Source organism: Lipophrys pholis, assembly GCF_963383615.2.
Source record: "Lipophrys pholis genome assembly, chromosome: 13".
Lineage (NCBI taxonomy): Eukaryota > Metazoa > Chordata > Actinopteri > Blenniiformes > Blenniidae > Lipophrys > Lipophrys pholis.
Window position 1 is genome coordinate 22,769,523 of NC_137632.1, and position 27,396 is coordinate 22,796,918.

At 41.4% G+C, this 27,396-nt stretch overlaps 1 protein-coding gene across 10 annotated transcripts in view; it reads left to right on the top strand.

The window, feature by feature from the left end:
* gulp1a (GULP PTB domain containing engulfment adaptor 1a) overlaps nt 1-27,396 on the top strand; it is a 92,103-nt gene that overhangs the window by 20,366 nt on the left and 44,341 nt on the right. For 7 of the 10 annotated variants that reach the window (XM_080478360.1, XM_080478353.1, XM_080478355.1 and 4 more), the window contains exon 2: nt 19,814-19,899. The exons of the other annotated variants lie outside the window; for them this stretch is intronic. The gene's annotated coding sequence lies outside the window, so the exon portion shown is untranslated. The remainder of the gene's footprint in view (nt 1-19,813; nt 19,900-27,396) is intronic. 10 annotated transcript variants of the gene reach the window in all.

Genomic DNA, 27,396 nt, shown 5'->3' on the forward strand with positions numbered 1-27,396 from the left:
CCATTCCCAACATCAGTTCGCTAAAATTCTGGAAATAAGTTTCTGTCTGACGCACGCAAACGTGTTCCGTTGTGTACTTTCATTGACTGAAGCATGTCTGCTCTCGGAGGATCCAAACAATAGGAGTTGTGGTTTGATTTCAATTGGGGAGAAGAAGTCAAAGAGAGGAAGTGAGCTTGTTCCACAGCCCTGAACATTCGACCTTTGACGAACCTTCCTGCACGAAACCTGATTTAAACTTTACAAATCCATTTTTATTATTTGCTGCCAAACTCTCTCGTCAGAAAGCATCTTAAGCATCTCAATGCATTGTGTCCAAAAACCCTAGTATTAAGTTAGCCTCATACAAAAAAAAAATAAAACGTATGCCGAGTTTTTGTGTTTGTATTCTAGAATCAATGATGAAAACCATTTCTTGCAACATCAGCTAGTTTATCACCCTTGTTAAATAATATCTTTACCTTTCTAAAACAAGTCTCTTTCTGACTGCGTCGTGTTCATTTCTGTAAACTCGCCCATCTTCTTCATAATCTGGATGTTTCTTATTAAAACCATGATGAGTTCCAGGTCGGTTTGCTGAGTGAAAATGGAAACATTTTTCTCGGGGGCATCTGTTTCCATGGCGACCGTGCTCTGAGCCACTGGCAATAATGCGTGCACGCCACACCTTTGTAAACAAAACAACGTTTTAAAAATGTTGCTGTGCGAACGACAAGATGAAGTTTGATTAAGAACAACAGTTCTTGTCGATATCGCAGCTTCCTAAGCAGACTTAGATGTCAGTGTCCCCTCTGCATTACTCTGGGTTTTTTTTTTTTTTTTGCTTTCATGATGACAGTTCAATTTGCACTTTTTAAATTTTCCAATTTAACCTTTGACTGAGTAAATAAATGCTTTGGCCTGTCGGCGCTTTGCTGAAAACTCAGTTGTCAGTCTTTTTCATGAGTTGACATTTTTTGAGTGTTAATAGCAAATTCAAAAATGTCACTCACCAAAACATTACAAAAGCCCTCGAGCATGATTCTATGAAAGCAAGAGCCCTTAAAACGAAAGCGAGGAGCATTTGAACATTTAAGTAAGTATACACCGATCCATCTTCTTTCACTTCCGATTTGATCCCGATTCTTGAATTTGAATGGATGGATGGATAGAACTTTATTTATCCTTGGTAGGGGACCTCAGGGAAATTGTTGTATCTGATACCAATACTATGTCGATACTAGGGCTCTATTTGCTTTAATATTTGTAATATAATTCTGAAATTGAAACAATGGATGCATTTGTGTCCCAAAAGGCAACTTGAGGCAGGTGTGAAGGCAGAAAAGGACGTCAGAAAAACAGGAAGTCCTGTTAACAGGAAAAAGTCCCATGCTGAAAATAAATATGCAACTGCAAAGGTCTCAGATTGACTATCAATATTTATTATATTCAAGACCGATAGAAGTAAATGTCTCAAAATAAAATACAAAGAGCTGCTTCATCTGATCAGCACAAATTAAGTCTACAGGCTCTTGTAGCAGCAACAAATCAAGGTTTTAAGATATCAAACATTTGAAATAAAAGAAGAGCGCGGTAACTGTAAACATTCACACACTATATATAAAACAGTGTGCATCTGAGCAGCACAGTTGGAAGATTTGGCATTTAAAGTGACCCAAAGTGGCAACGGCGCAGAGGGGTTCACTTTCAAATGCTGCTGAGTCGTCTGCTGACAGCTTTGAGGAGTGTGCTTTTCATTGTTTTGATGCCGCTGTCACTACTGTTCTCCTCGACCAGCAGGCGTTTTAAAACAGTGACGGCTGCAGAGGAGGTTGCCGGGCTGATTCTCCTGGTTTACTCCTGGAAAGGGTTCCAGCACCATCGCTGTTTTTTTTTCCAGCAAACCACGCTGGTTGGCTGACAGTGGTGCGGTCAGCAGCATATGCACTCTGAGGTAGTTTTACTTTCAGAAGACTCTTAATGTAGAAGAAGCTATTCCATGTTATTTGAACATGACGAGTCATCATTTCAGTAAACAATAATAAAGCACAGACATGGCGTATTGATCAGAAATTGCTGCATGTTGGTTTGGAAATTTCTAATCCATTAATTACATTAGCATTGGAATCCGACACTGGATCGAATCGGGCCCATCCCTACGTTTTAGTTCAATTTTGACCATTATGTGGCCCATAATGCTATCGCCTGTGTGTTACCTTCTTTTACAAGTGTTATAGCGATAGAATCCACTTTAGCTGCAGCTTGCTCCTGATTCTTTAAGATATGTATAGTTACGATATGATTACAACTGATGTAAATAACCTATCGTGATCCCTCGTCTGTATCAGATGCATCCCTGAGCATTATATTGCAACTTTGTCATCAATCGAAAATAAAATCTCACAGGTTTAGAATACTGTTGATTCAGAAGAAGATCATCCTCAAGTAGGCTCACATATGACAAGCACGTTACTCCATAAGGAGTAACAAAAACGCTAGTTTTTACGAGAAACGTTGTCGTGTAATTGGGTCCTCAATGCTTGAAGTCACATACTTGGCCCCCCAGGTGATGGCTGCGTCTCACCTTCAGAACCGCCGTCTTTCCCTGGTTTCGAGATCTAAAAATCTTCGCTGTGAAAAGTGAGACAAATTTATGCTGGATTCTTTCTGCAACGTTGTTCAAACAGCAGCATCACGCCGTCGCTGTTGACACCGACTGATAAGCATGCTCAAATAGCTGCTCGCATGAAAAGCCCAGCAGGGTGTTTGTATTTTACACAAGGGCACAAGATGTGTTTCTGTGTTTTGTTTTATGCAGCGACACTGTCACACATTTGTTTTTTTGACAAACTGCCACAAGGTTGTCTAGCGGGTGATAAACACCATATATCCTAATGAGTCCATGTGGTTAGTTGAGTCCAGCTCAAGTGTGCTCGAGATACAATGACGTCCAAACAAGTGGTTGCAGTTGAGTAACTTGTTCAATATTGGGGGGGTAAAAAAAAAAAACAACACTTGAGCCTGGATGCCCCCGAGGGTCTTTATCCAACCCAGTGGGGAGCGTGAGCTCTCTGTGAGAACTGAGGCGTCCTGACCTCCAAGATTTGAACTGCTAAATCAAGATGAGCTGCAAGAATTCTGAAGATGTGTTTTGCTTGCTTGGTTCCCCTCAAGGCCGTTTCCTGTCACAGCTACTCCGCACACTGACAGAGAAGGATGGCCCCACAGCAGATTGTTTTGGCCACTGGCCCATACATGAATTGAACTTCAAAGCTGCCATGAGATTGTTCTTGCTCTCTGTGAGTGGATTGTACTGCAGCGGAGTACTCTCCATGAGTCTACCAAGTAGACTGGATGCAAATATTTACAGGAACCAATCATGTGACTCTTGGACCCATGCAGCATGAATCATGTTAGCACATGAAGCTAATTCCCTCAGAAAGGTTGTCATCCGTTGCCAGCCCCTTTATTGCACAAGGGCATAAAGCAGAGAGGAACTTGTTACTCACAGTCTGAGTCAGTGTAGTCTATTTATTTATTTGTTTTATTTTTTAAATCTTTTTTCATCCAAATGCTATTGCTCACAGGTTGTGATTAGTGTGACGTCTTCATAAGAGGATAGAGCAAAAACCAGTGGCACAACAACCTAATCTTGGAGTGTATCGAAGGCAGATGTGGTCTTTCAATCAGAAGGTTGCAAGTTGGATTCCCAGTCTCTCCATCTCCATATGTCCAAGTGTCCTTGAGCACGACATTGAACCCCAAACTGCTCCCAATGGAAGAATGGGAGCGCCTTGCATTCGGGCTGCATTCACTGGTGTGTGAACGTGTGTGTGAATGATATTAACAGTGTAAAGCGCTTCGGAGGCCATTCAACGGTGGAAAAGCGTTTTGTAGATGAAATCTGTTTACTATTTATCCAAGCTATGAGCATAATCCCTTCCTTTACATTTTGAAACAAAACCCAACTATACATGGATCATGTTCAAATCTGATTGGGTGGAACGATTGGGTCAAGTTAATTTGTGCGAATTACTGTTGCACCTTTCCAAGTGATGCTAATCCTAATTTTCCTTGAACGTGCAGGAATCCAGCTTTCAATTTGTTTAAGGTTATCATATAGGACCTCTTTTTAATGGTGCTCAGGGTGAATGGACACCTGGTAAACAACGGTCACCGCTCTGTCAGTGGCTGACAAGACGAAAACCTTATGAAGGGACACATTTGATGAATCGTATTGTATTGGGTGTTGGTGTTGGTTTTAGGAATCTTTTCAGATTAAGATCGTAGGCCAAAACTGGTTCGCAAGAAACTCCAACTGAACCACCAAGTAACTTTTAAAGATTTCAAAGAAAACATTGATTTTTAACATAATGCAACAACTATAGAGGTTTTCAAGATATTTTACTGTATTTTGCTCCTGAAACTTGTGTACTTTGAAATATTTCTCTTAAAGTAGTTTATGCAGATTAAGTTTGTTTTCCCCTCGATGTTGAATCTGCCATACAGGTACATATGTATGTACCTCAACCAGTGTTTTGGTTTCTCTTTTTAGAAGGAACTGTCTCCTCATTCTTATTTTAATACAACTCAACGGTGAGTTCACCCAACCGTTAAGTGTATATTTAGCCATCACAGAAGTTTTCAGTCAAACCTGGATTAAAAAAAACCAACAAAACACTGCACTGATCTTGGAGAAACTTCAGCTGGAGGTGCAGAAGATGCATCCTCTCTGTCATTGTCTATAAATAACTGGAGTTCTAAAAGTGAGTCATTGGTTTCCTTATCAGTCACAAACAAGTCATAAAATATGACAAATGTGTTGCCGCAAAATAAATAAAAGACAGAAAAGTGCCCATTTTAAACAAAGACACAATGGCCTCCAGGTGGAATGAGATACTGCCAGTCATAAAAAGTGCTATTTAAATCTTCAGACACTTGTTAATGACTTAGCTTACGATAAATGTTGGAGCAGAAATGTAATTACTGGGATTTTAATATTCAAGATCAAGACACCCACTTGAAAATAAACCTATTGGAAACTGATAGCGACTTTATGGGTATCAAGTAATACAAATGGCTACTTGTTACAAACTTCCTGGAAATGTAGTGTTAAATCCTGCTGTGTGTAGAAATACTTTTAGAAAATGTCACGTAGGTTGAGTTGCACCTTTGTGGTTTTATCTTCAGAATAACTCCTTCGCTGCAGAAATCAGCAAAGCTCCTCAAATATGTTTCCCTTTCGGTGAACAAAGCTTCAACCTGTCGTTGAACATGTTAAATAAGTCCTTTGTCTACAAAGGTCATCGGATTGTAAAGGTCACATTCGCTAGAATGAAAAAAACACCCCAGCCACAGCTGAGTTTTTACTTCTACTTTAAGCTCAGGCAGTAACCATAAACTTTTTCTGAGCGAGTAATGCAAGGGTGTTAAAATTGCAGCTTACCCTCTCTGTGACACTGCTGATTTAAGTCACTGAAGGATATTTCCCACTTCCTTGACAAGCGTCCCAGAGCAGAGTTGAAAGAGCTCATCTTTTTGATTTCTTGAAGGTAACATAATAGATGTTTTTGACTGGTTTATTCCTAATAAACCACTGAATGTGGCAGCCAGCTGACCTTAAAGGACCTGTTGGAGTTTTCACAAGTGGATCACCAGCTGAGAGTTTCGTTGAGTCTCCCTTATTTGGGAACACTTCAAGTCTTACCCTTTCTCTTTGCAAAATAATAAGAGTACAGTGCATATGGAAAGTTTTCTTGAACCTTTCTTTTTTAAGTTTTCCACATTTTCTTATGTTTCAGACACGGTTCATTTTCTTCTCATCAGTCTACCCACAGCATCCAGGGACAAAGCAGAATCGGGTTTCTTGGAGTGTAAAAAATGTATTATAAGTAAGAGCATGGTGTATCAATTTGCCTATGTATTCAGACTTGCTGGGTACATCAGGCAGGAACACTCTACAGTTCTACAAACTTTGCTCTTCTGGAAGTTTCTTGTAGTTTCTTGTTCAGACTCACTCAAGACAAACTAAGTTTTTTCACATGCCACCAAGGATGATCTGTTGGGGTTGAGGTCTGAACATTGGCTGAAGAATTGCAGCACTTTCTGCAGTTCTTGTTTTAAGTCACTCCTTTGTTTTCTCGTTGGTGCATTTGGCATTGTTGCCTTATTGACCTAATTAACCTTCCAATAATTCCAATACCTTACCTAGAATTTGATGTGGCCAGATTGGAGGCCAATACTGTTCACAATACTTTTTTTCTATCACTATTAGTTCTTTCCTACAGGCTTGGTTCCTTTATTGTTATACTTATTTATTTTTTTATCTATTGCTTTGTTCTTCTATATATTTTGTTAATGCTCTGCATGAAATTTAAAAGAAAAAAAGTAAAAAAGAAAAATTAACCTTCAACACAGAGTAATCTTCTTTAACCTTCATCACAGCTTCGGTTAGAAGTTTCCAAATGAAAATGAAAAACTTTAGTTGTGTTTTTTTTGTTGTTGAGTATTGGTGTTTTGGGTGTCTGTTTACACCGGGTTAGGAGTTTGGAGGCACTGAAAACTACCGACTGCAACTCGGTGGTTTTATAATGGAGCGTCACCGTCATATCAGTCCAGCTTGGCCGTCTGTCTATATGAATGTCCGTGTATCCACTGTTGTTAATATTCGTAGTTCCTGATGTTCTTACTAACCCGAATTAGGATTTATGACCAGAGTTAAATCTTATAGAGGCAGTCATGCAGTTTTGATTACTTCATTAGATTATCTGGTCCACTTAGGTCTGTCAGTACTGTTCTGTTCTATTGAAGTATTATCTGCTGTAGACACTAACCTTGAGGGCTGAAGCCTGGATGAAGCAAGTAAATATGAAGATGAAGATTTTATCTGGCAATGCAACAAGACTTTAAAATTGAGTAACTTATAATACTTCTTTAAAGTATGAGTACGAGTACCAACCTTCAGCTACTTGCCGATTCTGGATACCGATTCGAGTACTTATTAATTGCCATAAAGCCTCATTTATACACCGTATGCAGACGATAATCAAAAGCTATGCGTTGCTGCAGACCATCTCCACACAGCCTTACGGCCCGCGTAGAGTTTGTCCACTTGTAATGCTTGCTGGGTTGTATCAGATAAGTTTTCCGAGTATTCCATGCAGTATCGGACCTGATACCAGACACTTACATCGGTAGGCACCTAGAGTTATTTCGGTGTACGTCGATTATCCCTGTTGCCTCACGGCAAGAAAATTCAGGTGGTATTCTCTTAGTTGGTATGAGTCTTTTTATGTGGAGCTTTGCATCGATGGATTTTCTGTGGAAGGTGTGGCCTCATCCCGCTGTCCACAAATACACCCACTTTTAGATTGATATCCAAAATTTGCATTTTTCGTAATCTGAAACATAAAGTATGAAAGACTTGAAAGAGTCTGAAAACTTTTTACTGTATGGAGATGTCAGCTTGCCTCTTACAGACTTTCTAGTCCATATAAAGTTTTTATATTGCTTTTCACCATTAGAAACCATAATTCACTAAGAGAAACATATAAAAGATGCATGTGACTGGAAGCGAGCAGAGGAGCGTCGCAAAGGAATCCTCCTGAGCCGAGATGAGACGAGTTTTAAGGTGCTACTTGCCACAGTCAGGATGCACGAACGTCCACAATGGAACCCCTGCGGTGCTCGATTGGCAACTGGGTCTCTAGAGACACGTAAGAGAATAAACTTAGACTAACGGGGGGAAAAAAACCGCTCAAGTTTATCTTTTTTTTCCAGTCCATTTAGAAGAGAAGAATGCGATAACCCGGAGGTAGGAGTTTGTGTGCAAAACTTTACTCACGCACACTGCTGTGTCTCTCCAGGGAATACAGCCTCGCGGAATAAGGATAGACAAACATAGATGGTGCTTTTATGTGTTAATTCAAACACCCAAATTCAATGAAAAGCGTCAAAAGCAAAACAAACTCCCATCAAATGGGAAGAAGGTAAAAGAAAGTCGCTCACGGTGTCGCTTCGCTTGAAGTGTCTTTTTGAAGCACAGAGTGAGGGCGGTACGTATTGACGCTGCCGAGGATTCAGACAACCGAAATCATGAAAAGAACTAAAAGATGATGCATTGGCTTTTCTCGTTAGACCAAAGAAAGGATGAAAAAGTGAAGAATCCTTTCTAAAGAACCTGCGACTCAGAAGCAAGGCCATCCAGGCCTTTTTGGACAATGCATCACATTTGACAATCGATTCTACAACTCCTGGATGTCGGTGTAATTACCTCAGGCCGCTTTTCTGGCGTTTTCAGAGGAATTGAAATTCTTAGTATTCTGAGGTAATAGCAGTAATCAAAGGTGCTTGAGATGAATGCATGTTCCTGCAGCCGGAAGAGGAATTTGTCTAGCTGTAAAAACGTCATGGCTTTTTTTTGACTATATTCGTTGACTTCCTGTCGGGTCGGTTCCAGGTAGCTGAATAAATTTCTCTACCCTGACGATGAAGATGGCTGCACTTTGTCTTCTCTGTTGGACATTGTGTTCAGGTTGTCGACTTTGACATGGTTTGGTATCGTCCTCATGCCCTAACCAATCAGCTCGTGTAATTTTCAGCTGATAGAAGCTCCTCCGTGATCGTGGCGCCACTGAGCAATCAGCGTCTCTTGTGTTGATTGATGAAAAGTGCCCAGGCAAAAGTTGATCAAACGTCAAGCTGGCTGTATTGCTGGCTTCACTCAAGCGAAATGTGACGACGGACAAAAACCTATACTGAATGGAACGCGTTACATGCGGTTGGCTGTCGAAGCTCCAGTCAGCTGCAAAACCATCAACGTTTTTTAACGCGGTCTTCTTAAGAGTAGCGTACAGAACGTCGCACTGAACATGTCCACAAAAGGATCCAAAATGCACCAGTTATTTGAGGTTTTTTTTGGGGACATTTCACTGTATTTTGCACCAAAATGTATCAATAAAATTGGCTTCATTCGATTTGGAAGATTATAGACTTTTCCAAATGCGCTGTATGCGGCCCTTCAACTTAAACCTGTTTGACACCCCAGCTGTAGGTGGTGATGTATTTCAGAGCCTTGTTTATTTCCCATCTACCTGAAGCCGTCTAGATTAGGGTAAAGATTCTTTCTTCTACTCCTTATTGCTGTTTTCCATCAGTTGTTTCTCACTATAACGTATCCAGCACTTCACTGACGGGGGAGGAAAACTTAAAGTAAACTTACAATTTGATGAATTGTTAGACTGTGTCTCCTTCAAAGAATAGAATAGAAGTACTTCATTAATCCCAGTGTACATTGTTCAAAGTGCAGTAATAAATTACTTCCAGTGCAACACATCCCAGAAAAAATGTTTTCCCGGGAGCATGTCAAGCATAGAAATGGATATCTCTTCCTGCATCAGAATTGTGTCCCTTCAGCTTGAATGTCTTTGGGGAAAAACAAAAAAAAACAACACTGATACAAATCCACAAAATAATCGGTGTGGCGATTGATGACTGTGTTGATGTTTCAATAATCCATGTGTTTTCAGTCGTCGGATTGCCATTAGGATAGTTTCTGACATTGCCGTTGTTTCATGCGGAACGGCTCTGGCATGCGTCCTTATCATCTAAATATTTGCAACAACATTGTAAATAATCAGGCGCTCCGTGATGATGATGCTCCCCCCTCAAAGGGACTCGAAAGTCTGTGTATCAACACCGTCACTTCATACACAATTTGGTGGAAGAGATCTAACGTGTACCTCATATGATGCCTTACACACTTTTGCAAAACAAACAAAAGAAAGACTTCCAGGTAGTTTTTCCAAACGTGGCAGGAGCATTCAGTGTCGGGATGACGACCATGAAGGAGATCACGTCTGAACATTCATGAGGTTGTCTCTTTTTTTTTCCTTCTTCTGTGGGAGGCGGGAGGTGGGAGGGAGACGTTGTGTACAAGTACAATCATAAGTACTACCGTACTCATCAGGTAACATAATTATGATTATAATTGTCTGCTGTTGTCAATGAAAAACGAATAAAGGGTCTTTCAGAGACCTAGCTCCCATAATTGACTTTACTTTAAAGACTACGTTTGGAAAGGGGACAAAAACACATTGCTTCATTTGGGTTTTAAGGTTGCTGCGGCATCAAAAAGAACCATTCATTACCCACACAAATAGAAAATATATATATATATATAAAAAAAAAAAAACAACGGATAATGGCTTCTGAAGATGAATCCTAAACTTTGGATATCATCTGTTCTTTTCGTTGCTCGGTCATGTTTTAAATCTCAAACAGAAACTTAAACCAATCCCAAATGGCCGTAAATTGATCAGAAAACCAAATTACCAGCTGTGAACACGCACAGGAACTCTTAGGTCTTGTTTCTACGGCGACGTTCCAAGGGGAAAAAGAAAAAAAAGCATGGGTTGTTTTTTTTCTTTCGCTCCGTTCTAACAGACCCCCAAAACTTGAAAAAGCTGTTGTTTGAATGGTGATGTAGGCGGTGTTGGTGGTTAACTCAAGTTGGTGAATTTAGCAGTTGGCTTAAGTATCTTCACCCAGACACTCAGCGACTGATGTTTAGTCATTTTTTTTAACACTGGTTTCCACAATTGTTTTTTCTGAAAGTCGTTTCAATTAAATCCGTTTTAACACTTGTAAAGTTAAACTTTACGGTCAATCTACTAGAGGTCAGTTAAAAGGCCCGAAATCAGGAGAAAACAGAAACGTGCTTGTTTAGCCTGGCGCGTAATGTGGAGTGCTTCTATATTTAAACCCAATCCAGGAGGTGGGCCGCTAATGTTTTATCAATAATACAAATCCCCATGCCGCATGAGCTTGTCAGCTAACGGTCTGGCTGGGTGGGTGGGTGGGCGGGTGGAGGGAGGGAGGAGGCTGATATATTCCTCCATGGAAATGAAGCTCAATGTAGCTTGACTGGGGCCGACATGGAATATCAGTTGGTGTTTTAACTGGGTCAGGTTGTGCATGAAAAGCCGCAGTAGGTTTTGTTTTCGACTCCAGCACAGCAACAAAAAAGATGCAGTTGGATGTTTGCTCTGGAGTGTTGCGCTGGCAAGTTTTGTTCTCCTCCGAGATGCAGGATACAGAAAACACTACAGTCTATTCCTGCTTTCATTTTTTTTTTTCAACTTCATGTTTGTTGTAACAAACTATTGAACATTTTATATTAGTTCTGTCAGGATCTGACCGCCATGTGATTTTTGTGGTCAACAAACTGCAGCATTATGGCCAATTTTCCTTGAAAATGTATTTCCCAACATTTCTGAACGATATCTCGGCTGTAATTTGTACGAATTAACTAAAGAAATGCTATTCAGAGAACACAAATAGCATTTTCCTTTTTTTTTTCTTTGACTAGTGGTTAAAAAGAAATGGTCTTGATATAATTTGTCTGAGATAATAAACACACTACAAATTAGTTAGTAATTAATTGCTTCAGTTTTGTAATTTAGCTTGATTTGATTTATTTGGACATAAGGGTTTTTTTTAATGCTGCAAAATAATTAAAGTAGATCATTGTAGCTCTCAAACTAAAACGACAGCTGAATAAGTTTGAAACTTTTTAAACAACATTTATCCGTGTAACAGTAAAAAAAACCAAAAAACTGTAGAAAATAGAAGAAAAACACTAAAAACTACATAGTTTTTATGTTTGGCCACTAGTGGGTGCTGTGTTGGTTGTTTTTGTAATAAAACAACACGCATACAGAGAACAATAGGCCGTCCGCCATTTACAGTATAGGGAGATGGAGTTGGAGTGTTTTCAAAAATTGCGTTTTCCCCCCCGTTTCCACGGAGACAGAGTCGGAGCTTTCGGAAAAGTTCCATTTCAAAAGTCGCCTCTTCAGCAACTCGGTACATTGTTTGTGGTTGTAAACGGAAACCTAAAACACGACCAAAGTTCTGCATTTTCCCCTGAAAACGTTGTGGTGTAAACAGAACCTTGGGCTCTTACTCTTTTTCCGAACTTCTCATTTTGTTTCTTTGTGAGTTAATAACCCGTTTACATCTAACCTTTGGGGCTTTCTTGTTATTTCTAACAGTAAAATTAAAATGCCACTTCATACACTCATGTATACTCTCAGAACAATTTTCCTTAATGGCACTTGCTCAATCTAATATGCAACAGCTTGGACATAAATCCTTTCTTTTTAAAGGCGATGTTGAAGAGGAAAATATCATGATCACCTCTTCATAAAATGCAGTCCAACTAAACATTAAAAAGTACAGCAGATAAAGTTACATCAAAACCTCTCTGATGGTCACAAACATTCATTATGACCATGTTCATTGTGTTCTCACCAATAAACCCAACATCATCATCCCAAACGTAATCTAAAGAGAAGCCACTCTGGACACATATGTGAGAAACAAATGGCCGCCAGCCGACAACCGTTTCTTTTGTTTCTGGCAAACCACATATGGGACCCGGGTCCCTGTCACCCATAAACTGTATGTATGCACCCATGACCATCTGGGTACTTAGATGTACAATTACCCCGCGTGCCAACAGCGTTGTAGTTTATCGGAGCACATGTTTATGCACACAATTACACGCTACGCTGAAGTACTCGCGTGGCCGCCGATGAGCGACACAGTTTATATCCGTGCAGGGCTGCGACTCTTATACGGCACCCAGGCCCGTATCACACGAGCTCATCAGTAGATAAAGTCGGTACAGTTGTTAGACAATTACTGTGCCTCGGTTCAATCAAGATTAATTTTGGCAAACATGTTTTTGGGGTAATTTATCAGTACAGTGTCCCTTTAATTTTAAGTTGTCCATATTGTTTATATCCTCATGTTTGTTTCACTAGAAAAGCCAATTGAATTAGAACGGGACAAGGTTGAAGCCAATACAAAAACACACGATCAGATAACACAGGCATAACATAAATAGAGGTCCATCAATAAAACAAAATGATTATTATTTTTAGGGAGACTGTCTTACTTTTATCATCCTCATTATTTTGATCTATGAAACTCTTAGGAGTTGCTACAAATGCACATTTTCATATATTGGCAATGAAACTCTTGATGGATGTCCGTGTTTGCAACATAATTCCATGACCAGGATTTAAAAAGATGAACATCGTGTTGTATTTTGCTCCTCGCTATGAGAATCACAGTGAATATACCAAACAGCGGAGATATTTGATTTCTCTTCCCCTCCCAGTGGAAACGAATATTCACAGCTTGGCACGTCATTAAAAAAAAAAGAAATCCAGTGGCGTGCATCGTAACTTGTTACTGGAATTCAATTGTTGTCGGTACATGGGTAAGCAACTTTTGGAACTTTGCGTAACGCCGGCATCCCGCTTGTGCTTCTGTCCACGTATATTCAGGGCCTCTAATGCTGACTCTACGTTCCACCTAACATCGGTTTAACTTTGGAGTGAAGGGCTGCAGTCTGTTCCCTGCTGTTTTCAGATCTTGAGACAAACCGTATCCGTATCATATAAAGTTGAATCTGACACCGATGATGCAACACAGGTGCTGCGGTTGGTAATGCTGTAAAGTTTGTAAAGCTTCTCGCTCACTCGTCTGTGGAGAAAATAAAAAGAAGAGCGGGCTTCCAAAAAGATGATCCAGACTAGTTTTTTTTTTGTTTTTTTCCTCGCAGGAGTTGCAGGGCCTCGCAAAACATGCCCAGAATTCTTCATTTCGTCTTGCATATTTTATGCAAGCGTCGTGTCATGCAAGCGTAAAGCGTGTAATTCAAATGTCGTTAACATGTGGGGAATGTGCAGACATCAAAATCGTCATGCAGGCATCTTGAGTGTCACGCACAACGCACTCCCATCGTGGTGAAGGAGGGCACCGTAGTCTCCAAGACCTTTTTTGGAGAACTTGTACCAATGGAGAGAGCACGTTGTCTGCTGATGCTAATGCTCAGGGACCAGCACTCGCTAGGAGAGTGCCCCTGCAGCTGTCCAAGAGCCGTTCATTTTTCAGAAAGTCATCAAATAGATTACTCATTGTCGTCGCATGTTATCACGCACTCTGTTAAATCCACAAAGTTGGACCGGTCGTACTCAAAGTAGTCGTCGACATTTGCTCCCACAAGCTGGAGATGTTCTATTATCTGACAAGGGTCTGCGATTTACTGCTGTTGGTGGAGTATCTCACATTCTTGCATGGCAACTGGCTAATAAAATATTATTAGAACCAAAAAAACGTCGTGACTCAAACAGATGTCAAGGGAACGTATGTATGTGTGGAGAAGAGGTACATTTCTAAGATGATCTCCAATCGCTTTAGTCTCGGCCTGCAGTCCTCGCATATGGCATAGTCTATATTTGAAGGCGGTGCTATTTATCTAAGCTTCCTCCATTGTGTTTTAATGCTGTCGGCGCTCAAACGTACCATGACCAATGAGTTCAAGAGCGATATGCAAAGTCTCCGTTTTTTTTCCTGTGCAACCTATTTTGACGAACATCTCGCATCCACACACACACACACACACACACACACACACACACACACACACACACACACACACACACACACACACACACACACACACACACACACACACACACACACACACACACACACACACACACACACACACACACACACATATAAAGCCTGACATTTGCCCAGTATAGGCAGAGTCTGCCCCTCCACTCCTCCTCCTGCCTCCCTCAGGATGTAAGATGGGTCAGAGCCAGTCTGCTGCTATCTGTATGTCCCCGCTCTCTTATCTGCCACTTCCAGCATGTTAGGAACTGGATCTGTGCTGCCGCATGCGTCGTGGAGCTCTTTCCTTTCTGGAGGCTCATTCTGTTGAGCCCAGAGAAAAAGGAAAGCGCTCAAGATCCTTGGAAAACTTTTATTTCCTAAAGATACTTGCTGTAAAAATTTTTTAAAAAGACAAAATGTATGAGTCCTTTAGCGAAGCCCTTAACCTCCCAACTGCTTATGTTCGACGTTAAAACAGAAACCAACCCATGATTCAATCCAATAGCTGCCTCGGAGTTCAGTTTCTTCATGACGTCGTGGTGTTTGCGGTTGTCGTAACTGTGACCGTCATGTAAGCTTTTTGGATTGTAGAGTACCCAGAGAAAAACTCATCTGCTCAGAAAGAACATGTAAACTCTCGTCTTCCCAGGCCCACCCAGGAATTCCTTCAACTTGCATCAATTTGTGGATCTCGGTTTCACAACATTTCGGACTATTCTCGTGGCTTGAAGACTCTTTCTTTGAGAAAATCTTTTTTTTTTTTTTTTTTTTTTTCTCGGGCTGAATCGTTGAAATTTTGATATTTTCGCTTGAGCTGCCGCGGCGACATCTTTTGACATCCCAGAAACCCGTGCGGCAGGTTTCCGAAGATGACGCCATTTAGCAAAACATAAACACAAGTTTGACGACTACAAATTCGGGTTTGTTAGTAAACCTGATGACTTCAGTGTGACCGATTCAGGCAACTGCGGGGTTGGAAATTAGAGGGAATTAGTGCTAATGGTCTTGTTTTTGTGCGTTGGTTCATTCACTGTGCAGAAGTGATGCCCTTTAATGGAAGTACATTTTAAAGATTTTTTTTTCTAGTTGTTTCTTTTTTTTTTTTTTTTTTTTTGATTGATTGAAAAGTTTATTTCAGACATGTGGGCACAAATTTGATTATTCAAAACAACCTCAACAAAATTAAATAAAAACACTCAAAATAAACACAACAGAGCAAAGCAAAGCCAAAAATAAGCAATTACAATAGTAATGCCCAACCATATCCGAAAAAGGAGTAGGACGAAGCCTCAGCTCGGCTCACGACAATTTCAACAAGCTCTGGTTTCGAACAATGGCCACGAGACACGCAGACGACGCATGCTTCTCAGCGATCACGTCCAGTTTTGAGCTTTTCCACTCTGCGGTTCACGCGGTCACTTCTGGTGCAGCGGGATTAACTTGGTATATTAAAAAGAAATACATTTCTTTCCATCAAGATTTATTTTTCAGAGACGAAAAGGGTCAAACGGGTCATAGAGGGAGCCCCCATTTTTTTTTTCCCTTGCTGCTGCATCCTCTCAAAGCTCTTATATGTCCTTAGAGGACGAGGAGGCCCACCCTGCCGTCTTGAAAACAATTACTGTGAGCGGTAAGGTGCTGCTGAGCCTGACCTCAACTACTGAAACACAGGTCCTCTACAAGTTGATTTTCGACTTCCATCTCACAGAAATTACCGCTACCAGGCCCTGGGGCATTGTGAACAATGGATTCTATGGCTCTTATAAAATGTAATCTACTCCGATGTCTTTGCTACATTAGCATGAGACGTATTTTAGTCCCCGTGGTGGAATATAATCCAATTATCTGGAACAATTATGCTTTCGTTGTAGCTGTGATTACAAAGACCTCAGCCTCGGCAGTGCGTGGAGAGTTTGCACTGTGGATTTATTTTATTTTTTTATTTTATTCTCTCTCCGGGGAACTTTTTGTTGCTTTGAAACATCTTGCTTAGTTCATATTTTGGGGCCTGCGAATCCCTTTGAGTCATATTTAATATGGGCTCATTCAAATAAACTCGACTTGACTGGGAATCTGAGATCAAGGCTTGTTTCTTCAAGTTTGTTGTGGAGTCAACTTTCTGCCGAGCTGTCAAAACCCGCCTAAGAGGATTAATCCAGTAGACCTCCCTCGTTCATAACAAGTAGCCCCCCCCCCTCTTCAGAACTTCAAGCCTCTGCTCGTCAGCGCATCTAAATTAATTATTTTTTTTGGATGGGGGGGGGGGGGGGTTGATTGGCCCTCAGCCAGTGTGGAGGAACAGGGTGCTGCATCACTTAAGAACCAGGTTGAAGGCGAGACTGCAGCCTGTTGTCGGTGTGCAGGCTTGATCGATATTCACCTCAGTGTTTGATTCAACAGTCAGTTTTAAAAAATTGAACTGAAGTGTGAACTGGGTCTTCGCAAACCACAACGCAAATGCTGCCACAATGGAAAACAAACATTCCCATCAAAACAGACATTATTATGTTTTTTTTTTCCTTTGTTTAGTATTTTCAGTATCTATATTATGACTTTGGTATTCGTTTTGTGATTCTTCTATTTTTGTATGTGTTCTTAGCTATTGTATTTGTCTTGTGGCTTTTGTATTTGTTTTGGGGATTTTGTAATTGTATCGCAGCTTTCATATTTGTGTTGCAGATTTTTGTATTTGTATTGTGACGTATAGAATAGAATAGAAATAATTTTTAATCCCAGAGGGAATTAATGTGGCTGTCTTGTGGCTTTTGTATTTGTATTTGTATTTGTGCCTTTTCTATTTGTCCTGTGGCTTTTGTATATGTTTCACATGTATTGTGTTTTCCATATTTAGTGGCTTTTCTACTAGTATTTTGTGTTATTGGTGAGTTTTCTTTACATTTTCTGACTTATGTACTTCTCTCGTGGATTTATCAATATTTTCCAAGCTCTCATAATTCTGTTGTGGATGATTGCCTTCTTGTAGCGGCTTTTGCAAAGAGGTTCTTAACTTTTTTCACTGGCGTTGTGACATTTATCATTTTGTTTTGGCTCATTTAATTGTCCTGCTGCTTTGATTTTTCTTTTTGACGTTTGTTTTTAGAACATTGACCCTGTTTGGCCACTGCAGTTCTCCAAAATGGATTTTGCTGTGGCTTTTACAATGTGATGGCCCTCTCGGGCCATAGTAGTTAACAGCCTTATAATTAACTGCCGATACGTTTCACCGTATCCATTCCCACCTGCTTCCAATTAGGAGCCTCGGTTCTCTGGGCGGCGAAAGCACATTTCTGCAGCATGAACCGACTGCAGGAGGGCATATAGGAGTGACAGTTGTTTACTTTCCGATTCACCTCCATTATTCAGACTAATATATGCCGTGGGATGCCAAAAGGCAGCCACTTCGCACGGCGAGAGAAACCCTGGAGAAAATCCATTTCACATTACCTCTCAGCTGGAGACAGAGGAAATTTGATTATTTCATCTGTTTTTTTTTTTTTTTTTGTTTGTTTGTTTTTCGCTGAGACAGAATTATCAATATATAGAGAGGAAGGACTTCATTTGGAGACGTTCTTAATGAAATGGTTCAGTATTTTAGTTTTGCCTTTGAGAACAAAACATGCACTTCCTTTTAGTTTTGCCTCTTTCTTTTCTGAGAGCTCCTCCGTGGAAAGCTGTGCCAGCATGAACTGTATTTCAACAGACGTCACCCGGCTCCAATGAAAGCAGCACCTTCTACTCTTTGCCCTTTATATCTGTCTCCGAATGTCATTCCCCCCACAAATTCCTCGGGCGCTTTTTGTGATAGCCGCGCAACACCACCAGGTAACGCATAATAGAAAACTTTGGCCCTCATTTATCAAGTGTGCAGACGGCGCACTTTAATCTTTAAGTGTGTCCTTTTTCCCAAGTACTAATTTGAACTCGGATAACGTGCTGGAAAAAGACTCTAAAGTGTAGCGCCATTGAGGCAGGTTCTATTCGTCTGGGAAAGAAACAGGCCAGGCTGGAGGTCTAATAAAGACAGACGAGTGCTGCGGTGAATGGCTTTCGATGTCTCATGCTTTTTGATTTCAGATTTGCTAAAGTAGCATGTCATTGATTTTCTTTTTCTTTTTTTTTTGACACCAAATTTTTGGGAGGAATGATTGATCAATGTGTTTGCTTGCTTTCTTTAAACCATTAATAAACACTTGACAGCTCACAAATCTCCGTGCTGACACTGTGCTCTAAACCGAATCGCTTCTGTGAATAAAAATACTTTATGGTATTGGACATGAGACGAGGCTCACGGTGCTTGGAAGTGAGCATTTTTCATACGCAGAAAAGAGCCGAGTCGACGCCACAGTCGGCGGACACACACTGTGGTCAAATAGATATTTGCATATTTTTATACACCCTTTTTAATTTTTCATGTCTGTTTTTGCTTCTTGCATTTCCACTGTCAGATAATTGAAGTAATGCCTTATGTGTTAGATGGCAGTCGTGACTCGCAGCAGGGGTCCAACCAAATTGGCACAAACAAACAAAATTACTGTGTATGCGCACCGCGGTCGTAATCAATAGTTCTTCAGCACATAGTTGAGAGTCACCCGTAATCGCAATTCAACTTGCTCGCCTGTCCATACAAGAATCAGTGAATTCGCCATTGTTAATGTTTATAGCGTATTGTTTTCGTGTGTGGCTTCATTGACAACAATGTAGTTTGCATGCCAGGCCACTAGTTGGCGGTGTTGCTTGTTTTTGTAGTGTTTACTGCTCTTTCCTATCACTTTCTTAAACGGAAACACAAAAACAATGCCGTTTCACTTGAAATGCTGTCGCGTAAACGGGGCCACATACAACCCCAAACATCCCCTTACAGTTCAATTGAACACTAGGAAATAGTAGATTTGTGAATATTGAATACTTTTTTGAAAATCCTGAATTGGAAAAAAAAAATTATCAAATTTGATCATTATTTTATCATAAGTAACCATCCTACCTGGTTTAAAAAAAATTAAATTTCCATTATTGATTGCAAGTATTTCCTTTTGAATTTCACTGAATCCCAAATAAAACTTGATTTTGAGTTTAACACGGCAACACTGCTGAAAGATATGAAATTCTGGAGCAGCGTTTTTCTTCAGACGGATGTTTGTACACTGTTTTGACAAATGTACATCACGGTGTACTCTGCAGCACTGTGCCGACAAAACAAAGTCATTCTTTTAAAAGTCCTAAACTTTGTGTGGATACATTTGACACTCCTGGTTGAGACGAACCGAAAAACCTTTACATGTGTTTTGTGTTGCTTAATGGAATCTGTTGCTCATCTTTAAACGCCCGGTTCCTGAGTGTGTTTCTCGTCTCCTTCCCACAGAAGATGCTGCACTAATGAGCCCCCCTCAGCCTTTAGATGAGTGAGGCACAACAACACCGGCTGAACATCAACAATCCACAGTGACGGTGAGACTCCTCATCAGCTATCTCCAGAGCTGTCAGCGAACTCCTAATTATACGTCATTATCATTATATAGTCAAACAAGCACATTCCCCCCCCCCTCCTCTTTCTCCTCTAAGATCGCGATAATGCCCACTTTAATTCTTCTCACCAGTGACTGTGGGAGGAAAAAGACGGCAGACAGCATATGGTGGCAATCACAAGCGCTGCTCTGACACGTTATTCCGCCGCTCTCGTCGAGGCTTCTCTCCTTTGTGATCAAAGTAGACAGGAACGAGGTGACATTATGATGCCGCGCTGTTTATCTTCTTAGAAAATGTATTTTCTGCTCAGCTCTGACATTTCTGCTTTCTCCCCCTTTTCTGAACACATCTTTCAAATCCGCACAGTGCTGCTAGATATCACAGTCAAATCTGCTTTCATGATGTTGTCCCTGTTCCTGTAAATCAGTTCTGTGTGTGTGTGTGTGTGTGTGGGGTGGCGGGGGGGGGGGGGGGTTAGTTCTTGTGACAAACCAGGTCTTCAGTGCATCCTAACGCTCACCACCACATTTATACTGCATGCCAAATGTGGCATGGAGAATATAGATGTGACAAACAAAGACGGCTTATTTTGTTTATTTTCACATATTTTTTATTTATGAATTTTACAGCTCCACTAAAACAACTGTGTATGACTCATGATTAAAAAAACAAAATCTATTCATTTCATTGCAGATCATGGATGCAGTCTATACATTCCTTTATCGCTTGTTTCTTCAAGGTGGCGCTCTCTGAAAAGCCTTCTTTCAAACACTATTAACCTGCAGATGTAATTTGACGCCAGTCTCATCATCTTTACAGTCTGAAACTGTGACAAGATGATTTCTGCATATGAATACTGGGCTCAACATATACTACTTGTAATTTGACACCAGGGTCATCTTCTTGCCAGCAGAGGCTTCTGATGTTGAGTTGGTGGCCATCTATGGATTTCTGTGACATCACGACATCAACTCTTCCAGCATCTGCCTGAAACCTCAGCTTTACATCAATTTCTTGTAGTTTGACTCCAGTGTCATCTTACGTCTGGATGGATTTCTCCATATATGGAGATCCCCGGAGAGATGACGTCAGTTTGTGCCGCAGCATGGTCTGTGAGATGGCAAGTGATGCTTGTAATTTGACTCCAGGCTCGTCTTCTTAGCAGCGGCTGCTGTATCTTGAGTAGACGATCATATATGGATTTCTGAGACATGATGATGTCAGCTCCTGCAGCTTGAGCAGAAACCTGTGTGCTCATTTATTGTTATTATTGTAATTTTTTTATCTAAACATGCTGATAACATCACATTTTGACACCTTGGCCATGTTAGACACCTAAAACTGACAATATATGCGTCATCATAAAATGCAGAAAACACACATTAGGCCCACTTTACGTAGGTTTGAAAGGGAAGTCAGTTGTTTGCTGTGGCTGCGAAGGTCTTCAAACGACACGGAGGAAGAAATGACGGGCTTATCTTCTGACAGCTATTCCCTGTCCACAGGAAGCCGATCGGCTGTCGCGTCAGCTCAGGTCTGGTTAACTTAGACCGTATTAAGCGTTTGTTTGAGCTCCACTTTAATTGACAAATCCTCCCGTCGCTCGCTCTGCCGGTCACTTGTCTGAGACTGTTTGCCGCCCTCGTCACAATGCGTGCCGCCGCCACGAGCTGTCGTCGCTCATCGCGTCCCATCTCATCACCGCGTGTTGCGGTTTTAAATGGGGGCGATATGCAGAAATGTGTACACACGGGACTGCAGGTAAGTGTTGCGTCAGGTTTATTATAGGGATTATTCATATCCCTGCAACAGTGTTTACATTTGTTATCCCGGCAATACTCTGAAAGATCAATAAATTGTTAAATGAGAGCTGAAAAGTAGAAAAAAGGAATCACTTATCACAGAGCATTTTACAGCCAGGCTTCATTAGGTTTTGTGGCCGTGTTCACAGTACTTGTTTGTCGGATCCAAAGCGGGCTGCCTTCTTCGATATAGGAGCGTTATTTAAGCAGCGCTGTCGGCGCGGAGTGATAAAAAGGCTGCGACGGCGGGCTATAAAGTCGCACCTTTGATGTTTTCCTTTACTGAGATTGGCAGTGGAGAACATGTGATCACTTGTTCCTTTTGCTTGTTTTTCTTGGCTGCACTCGACACTACCAGAAAAAAAAAAAAAAACACTCCTCAGTGACATTGCCTTGTAAACGATTTAAAAGAGGCAAAAAAATGTGTCCTTATACCAGGCCTTTAATCCCGTAAATTGAGTTTGGGGCCTTTTTCCGGTCCTTTTGGCTCCTATTGAGTGCCTCGTGTTAAAAGTCCTTCGATGTTAAAACGGAGCTGCTCAAAGTCTAATGCGGTCGGCGTGTTTAAAACAACCGCTGACAGTAAAATATGGCCTTGTGTAAATGACGGTGGCCACATTTTTCCGCCGGAGCCGGGGGGGAGAAAATGTGCTATCGTGCAGAAACAGAGGTGAAGATTAGGAGTAAATTATTAAGGTGGATCTGGAACTTAAACGCACCACTGAAGTCCTTCTTTGAGATTTACGAGCGTGTCACCGCAGTCACAGGCGCATTTGAATACCACGTCTGCCTTTTTCCGAGGCATTCTGAAGCGCAATAAGTATCTGCGACTGTGTACATGCAGAGTATCGGGTTTAAGCCATCTCTTTCCCTCCGAAGTGACCTTGTTTACAATATGAAACCGAGGAGTCACGGAGAGAGTCTGAGAGTGGTGGAATCCACAGCAAAACAGCTGAAATGGAGAAGTCAAGGGGGAATACTTGTTGCCGACCGGGATGCTGCATAAGCATTAATTCGCTTCAGATGGCGGCCCCCTACTTGACAGATCTGTACAATCTTTATCCAAACACTTCGCCGAAGCCGCCGCAGCCCCTCCAGATTGAGTTGCGCTTGGTCAGCTGTTTCCTTTCCCCTGGAATTCACCTCCACACTCCAGTTGTGAGCCGGGCGCCTCCGTCAAGCGCCCGACCAGAAAACCCCTCTCCGACGGTAATGACGAGCCTCACAACCGGATCGGTGACGCTGACATGAAAGTAAACAAGCCGCTTTTGAATTTGTAAAAAAAAAAAACTAAAGAAAAGTAAAGAAAACATCCGCTATTGCTTCTAAAGCTGACTAATTTACACAGAGCGTGCCTGAAGAGACACGTAAACCAGCTGATTTAGACGAAGCCCTCAGAAAATGATTAGAAACTGAGTTCTTAGAAATAGAGGGAAAGTCTTGTGGTCAAATAAATGTTTAAAAAAGCATTTTCACTGCTAAAATAGGTTTTTAACAGTTATGTGATAGTAGTACTTAAGACTGCACAATATTCCATTAACATACCATTGAGAATTATTCTTCCAAAGAACAGAACTGTTTAGCTGAATGAATGACGCTTCTTTGCACAATTAAGATTAAGAATATAATCAATGCAAACAATTTACTCCAATTTCACGACAACGGCACTCACAACGTGTGTGATTTCATTACAAAAACAACCACCGCCGCCCTCTAGTGGCCCTATATGGCAAATAGATTGTTTGCAGCACTTCTACCATTTCCCGTACAGTAGAAGCAGACGTCGTTATCAATATGTTGCCACTTAAGTGCGAAACTTTTCCCACACGAAAACGCAAAAGCGATGTCATGCCATTGGACTTGTTGTGTAAACAGTAGGGCTGGTCCAATTAATGACAAATATCAGAATCTTTTGTGAAGCAGCAGGTTTATTTCGATGTATAGTGAACGTTAAGCTGAGAGGAGCGTCACAGCGCGGCACCACCACAACCTACTGAATATTCAGTTAATCGGGTCCAGCCCTAGTAAACGGGAGCATAATTATAAAGAATGTAGCAGCAGGTAGATGATCCAGGAAAGCACTGAATTAGATAAGTGGTGCCACATCAGCTTACATAAATGGACAATTGAACTTTGGGTCAATGGTTAAAAAAATACATTTTGCCAATTCCACATGGATGTATAATTGAAAATGTGAGGAAATGGTTTAAACTCTGTGAAAGTCCAAGCCACAATAAGGTTTGGCATCACCGCTGCGATCCCGCTCATTAGCCTGATACTTCCTCACCACTGCCTTGCATTGATGAAGTAATGGGATATCTTCAACGTTCCCTCCTCCTCCTCCTCTTTTCATCTTTACTTAGTGCCCAGTTGTAACTGGGCTTTCCTGAAGTTTGCAGAATATTTTTCCTTCTTCCATAAAACATGTAGTTTGAGCTCATGTTATGCTTTGAATGATAATTATTTTACTTTTTCCAACTGCTGTTCCTCGAGCTGTCAATGTGATGAATTTCTCACAATTTAGTTTTTAGGTTCGATTGACATTGCTTTTAAATTCTGAGGTTTTGTTTGAATCAACCCATTGGATTTGCACATTTGTTGGATAAAACATAAATAAATAGAGCAATAGTTCCCCTGCAGTGCCATTAAAACAAAGGGCCAGTAAAACCTTACTTTTATTCACGTCATGAATCGGTGTACTTGCAGTATGCGGCCTGACTCTTAACATAGTTTAAACCCGGGATGTAAAAGCACGCTGTCTGGGGTGATATCTGTGTCCTTTGTTCATCAGTCCCCCCGCAGCTCTCATGTGACAGCTCTTCATAAACAATCAAACGAAAAAAAACTTTAGTCTGAAAAAGGCTGTGTCTGTGTATTGGGAGGTCTGTTCAGTGAAAGCAAAGAGTTATGCTGAGAGTACTGATTTTCTCATTATTCCATTGACTGTGGCACGTTTTTTAGTTTTTTTTGGGGGGGGGGTATAATGTTTTATAACAGAGACTTTGTCTCTATTAGTTTTTTGGAATGTGACACCGCCCCCCCCCCCAAAAGGATTGCCTTCAACCCTGTGGATAACGCATTGTGAAACGCAACTTTTCTGAAACGCTGCTACTGCGCATGCGCGTCACAGCTGTCGTAAATATTTCTCCTGCACATGCTCAGTAGATGGACAATTACATCAACGTTTGCTTCCAGAGTGTCATGACTGCCAGCCATACGAATTTCCGTGTACTAACCATCGTCGGTGTTCATAGCGTATTGTTCTTTGTGTGCATGTGGTTTCATTTCAAAAACAACCAACAGCGCCAGCTTTTGGCCTGACATGCTCACTGCATTGTCGTTACTATTTCGGCTGTTTCCATGTAAACCAAGCCTTTTCTCTTGTCGTGTAAACGGGGGGCCTAAATATGCTCATTCCAGACATCCTCTCTTTCTGACACTAACATTGTTAGTTTCTCCGGTACAAGCAAAAGGGAGGCCCGCTCAACAACTTTGAGAACCAGCGGTCAAAACCACGGACGCAATCCAGCTCCCGCAGATCGTACACAACACACACTGCACTGCGTTCGTATATTCATCTTCAACATCAGGGTCTGATGGGCAGCGACCGGATGTAAGTGCTGCGCTTTGCTTGACCACACACACACACACACACACACACACACACACACACACACACACACACACACACACACACACACACACACACACACACACACACACACACACACACACGTTCTGTAAAAGTGAGTAATGACAAAACACTTGAAAAGAAGTGAGTCAGCCATCTGCACTTACACAGACAACCCAAAGGAATAAACATGTCGGAGGCAGATCAAGCTGAGACATATTTTATACACACACACACACACACACCGTTCAAAGACCCCCGGACCCCCTCCCGCTCCTTCAGATCTCGGCGAACCATGTCGTAGCTCCAAGTGCTGCTCTTTGAAGTTTTGGCCGACGCGAGTCGCATATCGTGGGGTTAACCATCATTTATCCGAGTATATACGAAAGGGACGTCGTCACAAATGTTTAAGTCCAGCTTGTGACACGACGACCAGCCTGCACTTGAGCTTACTCGACCCCCACCCGTATGTGCAGGATACCCGCCTGTCATGCTCCGACGGGACTCAAGAGACAGAGTCAAAACCGGGCTCACCAGAGCTTCTTCTCAAAGCATCGTGTTTTGAGTTCTGAAGCCCTAATCTCCAGGGCAGCCGGTTGCGTCAAATGTCTTGTTAAGGCTGCATGAGGGTGTAAAAGTCCTTCACCTGTGCTCACCGGAGCGCTCCGTCACCCGAACTGAACCTCAGCTAACAGCCAATTTAGAGTCTCTGAAGTTGTTTACCGTGCATTTCCTCCTTCCTCACAAACACGCCAGCAGAGTTGATTCCTCCCCCTCCCAGCCAAACCATCCGATCGGACTCATTAGTGTTAGTAGAGAATCTTCGGTAATTGTGTTTCTGCATGATGATAATTTGGGAGTCACGGCGCTTTTAATTCTTCAGTGTGTCTGATTTTCTGCACTCTTCATCCCCCGATTTCATCCACTTCAACAACTTTTTTTTCTCGAACTCACTTTTGTTCGGTCATCCCCTTATAATCTGCCTAATGAAACGTACGAGTTAGTTTCGAAATAAAGTCCACATTCTACTTGCTCAAATCACATCATACTGAAAGAAGAGTCATCGATGTGGCTCTCAATCTCGATCTCAATCAAAGTTTCTTCATTAAACTGTTTTCTGTTTTATTTTTTCGGATGAATCCCTCAGACGAGTGGTCTGGGATGCTCTCAAGGTCATGACCCTCGTCACTTCTTTGGATGAATGGGTGAACCGTCCGCCAGCTACCATTATTTTCAAGTACAAAATGCAAAATTTCACACTGCTTCCTCTTTAATGTTCCCGTAATACCGTAATTTTCCTTTGATATGCAATATCCCATTTGAAGATCTAAAGATAAAAGCTTTTTTTTTTTTTTTTAATTCCTGCAGTCAGCGTAAGGCCCCGCTTACACAACGTTTCAAGTGAAAATACAGCGTTTTTGCATTGCCATATAAGAAAAGTTTCACATTTGCACGACAATGTCCTGAAAACAATGTCCATTTCCAAAGAAATGACAGAATCGGTAAAAAAGACGAAGTTAGCGTGCCAGGCCATCAGTTGGTGCTGTTGCTTTTTGTAATGAAACCACTCATACACACACGCAGAAAACTACATATGTGTTTCCACAGAGATGGAGTCTGAGCGTTTTCAGAAAGTCCCACCTTGGGAGTTGTTTTCGAAAAAAATTGTGTTTCCTGTGGCTCCGAGCACCGTAAAACAGACTCCCACAAAAGGCAACAAAAGTTTTCTGTTTGTGTAAATGGCCGAAAATAGTCCCATGTACAACTCACTAAGAAGATGAAATAAAGATGCCTCTAATAATAGAATGTGGAGGAGGGGGGGGGGGTCAGAAGCTTTCATGAGAAGCAAACCCGGAGGGCAATGATGAAAAAGTGTTTGGAACCAGGGATCAATCCTGCTGGTTTTCAGAAGAAATCCTGAAAGGATAGAGGATCTTTGAGCTCCACTGCTCTTTAAAATGAAACTAATCGGCTTGAGAAAATGTCCAAATTTGTGTCTCACACCATATGTTGGCATTTAAAATGCCTTAAGAGCTCAACACCATG